The 3,191-nt window shown below is 35.4% G+C and overlaps 1 long non-coding RNA gene across 2 annotated transcripts in view; it reads right to left on the minus strand.

Moving 5' to 3' along the window:
* Positions 1–750: 750 nt before the first annotated feature.
* Positions 751–3,191, minus strand: part of LOC128250122 (uncharacterized) — an 8,407-nt gene continuing 5,966 nt past the window's right edge. Inside the window, exon 3 of one of the 2 annotated variants that reach the window (XR_008266243.1) lies at positions 751–1,514. This is a non-coding gene — a long non-coding RNA (uncharacterized LOC128250122). Of the gene's footprint in view, positions 1,515–2,812; positions 3,051–3,191 lie in introns of those variants that run through there. The other variant, XR_008266244.1, reaches the window with a different exon arrangement.

The raw sequence follows: 3,191 nt of genomic DNA on the forward strand, positions 1-3,191 counted from the left end.
GAGAGAGAGAGAGAGAGAGAGAGAGAGAGAGAGAGAGAGAGAGAGAGAGTGTGTGCGTGTGTGTGTGTGTGTGTGTGTGTGTGTTTGCGTAATGTATGTATCTATCTACACAATTTGTCTATAAGCAAAAATCATTCCAACCACAATTTTTCTTATCATTAAAAATATTCTTATCTCTTTCTCGGTATTTTTAAATATATTTTATATTCATTATTTTTAGCAGATTTTTTATGGTTTTTAAACAGTTTTGTTGTCTTTTTTTTATATAATTTATAATATATTTTATTTTAATGTTTACATTTATTTATTCATTTTGGCAAAAGTGTTTGATTAATGTTAAACAGTGATTGATAGACTGGTGTACAGAACAGGGTATTGGTCTGGTAGGATGGGCACGAATGGAGGGGAGGCGGCGAAAGAAGTGGAAGTTATGCGAGGCAGGAAAGGACGCAGGTGATTAATGGTAGACACGAGTGCTTCTCTGTTGTTGTTGTTGTTGTAGTTGCTGCTCTTTTAGTTGTTGTTGTTCTTGATGCTGCTGATGATGATGCTGTTGGTATTGTTGTTGTTGTTGTTGTTGTGTTGTTAAACTATTGTTTCTTTGTTTTTGTTTTGCTTTGTTTGTTTTTTAGTTGCAGAAAATATACAGAACGAAATCTAGGGTGTAAGGAAGAAGAAGAGGAAGAAGGAGAAGGAGAAGGAGAAGGAGAAGAAGAAGAAGAAGAAGAAGAAGAAGAAGAAGAAGAAGAAGAAGAAGAAGAAGAAGAAGAAGAAGAAGAAGAAGAAGAAGAAGAAGAAGAAGAAGTGTCGGAGAAGATTCTATAAAATGTAAGGAATATTTTAAAGAATAATTTTAAAGTATATTGTTAAAATAAAAAGTTTTTTGGTCAAGTTTCAAGAATTATTGGAAGCATGTCTCTAGACATAAATGATGCCTCATTCTTCTTCTTTTTTTAACAATCATCATCATCATCATCCGTTATTCTGATTATTTATTACTAGTATTGTTGTTTTACTTCTCAGAGCACTCGGATATGTTTGTTCTGGTAAATTCTGTGAGAGTAGACTGCAGCCTACTGTCAAAGGTCTCACAGGGTCACTTTCCGCACATTATAAGCCTTGATACTTGGTCATTAATCATCATGGGAGACATTCAACATCCAAGTACCAATCTCAAAATCCTAGCTGTCCCCAGCAGAGCAGTTTTGGGGGTTTGCTCTGCTCTCATGTCAATTCTGATTTCTTTGACATATTTTTGGGGAGGTTAAGCAGTTGTGGTCGATGAAAAAGGTGTTAGTAGTACCAGTAATTGTTGAAGCCCCTGGAACAGTGAGCAAAAATCTCGAGAAGTACGTGGAATAAATAGGAGATGCAATAAGGGTGGAGCACTTGCAGAAAACAGCATTGCTTGGAACCGCTCAAATACTCCAGAAGGTGCTCGAAAAATAAGGGGTGTTGCGTTAGTTCACTGGTAGTAAACATCTGACACCGTAGTACATCTCCAGCGTTAGAAGCTGTGCAAAGGCAATAATAATAATACTAGTAATAATAATAATAAAAATAATAATAATAATAATAATAATAATAATAATAATAATAATAATAATAATAATAATAATAATAATAATAACAAACGCAACAATAATGACAACAACAGTAAAACAAAAATACCAACAATAGCAAGTAAATTGGTTTCCAAGAGTGGGCGGAGGAGCAGAAGTAAAAGTTTTAGGATTTAGGTGCAGCAGATGATACAAACATTGCTGATTTGTCAGACGTTAACAAGTTAACCTCATCAGAGAGTTTCTAACATGAGATTTGTATTTATGAAAAACTAAAAGACATGTTCTTCTTATCTTTGGTACAATCTCCACTAAGAATCTCAGGAGACGCTGCTGTAGGAAGCCTAAAAAACCCTTTAACTGCTTTGTTCCAAAAAGATCTCTATTGTATTGTTTAAATGTATTTCCTATTTACAACTGTTGTTTAGAAAAATGAAGCTGTCATCGAAACAGATGGTATTTCCATTCTATACATACAAACACACATACAAACATACATACATACAAACATACATACAAACATACATACAAACATACATACATAATATACATACGCCTATGCGTACATGCATACATACATATATATATATATATATATATATATATATATATATACGCCCATGCATGCATGCATATATAAATGCATACATAGAAATATACATACACACACACTCACACACACACACACACACATCCATACATATGCATATATAGCCTTACACAGAGATATATATTCGTGTGTATATGTGTTTGTGTATTACTATACAAACACAGACACGTTTCTATATATCCATTTACTTATACACACACACACACACACACACATATATATATATATATATATATATATATATATATATATATATATATATATATATATATAGCTGTTGGTAGCTTGTGTACGTAGAGTCATATATATATATATATATACATATATATATATATAGATAGACAGAGATATACATGCGCGCGCGTGCGACGTGTGTGTGTGCATAGTGATCGACACACAGACAGAGACAGAGATCCCTATGCTTGAGTTCTATTCCAGCAGAAGTTACTTAAAGCATTCTGTGCTTTGTAATGATGATGATGAGGAGGAGGAGGAGGACGATGATGGTAGTGGTGGTAATGGTCGTAGTGGAGATGGTTGTAGAGCAGTGGGGTTGGAGTTGAGGTGTCGGTGGCGGTGACCTTCTTTTGACCGGAAAAAAACGCTAATTGAAGGGGAACTATGTTGAAAGGCATTCCATACGTGACCATCTGTTTTATTTAAGGTTGTGTAGGTCAACATCGTATAACCCGCTCTCAGCCCACATAACTTGCTTCGGCGTAATTCGAGGGATGTTTCACTGATATTTCTAGCGGGTCAAACGCTGACGTGGGAAGCAGGCGCCTCGTCGTGGCGTCTTATTTGCGGAGTGTTTTTGCTCTTCAACCTCGTATTCTCAGCTACATCAAGTAATGGATTTCCTCGTCGAACGAAAGGTGCTGTCAGGCGATAGTGTTCCCAAAGCGTAAAAGAAACGGAAACGTAGTGAGAGGAGGTCAAAGAGCAAACCGAAGAAGAAGAAGAAGAAGAAGAAGAAGAAGAAGAATAAGAAGAAGAAGAAGAAGAAGAAGAAGAAGAAG

Source organism: Octopus bimaculoides, chromosome 19, assembly GCF_001194135.2.
Source record: "Octopus bimaculoides isolate UCB-OBI-ISO-001 chromosome 19, ASM119413v2, whole genome shotgun sequence".
In the NCBI taxonomy this organism is placed as follows: Eukaryota; Metazoa; Mollusca; class Cephalopoda; order Octopoda; family Octopodidae; genus Octopus; species Octopus bimaculoides.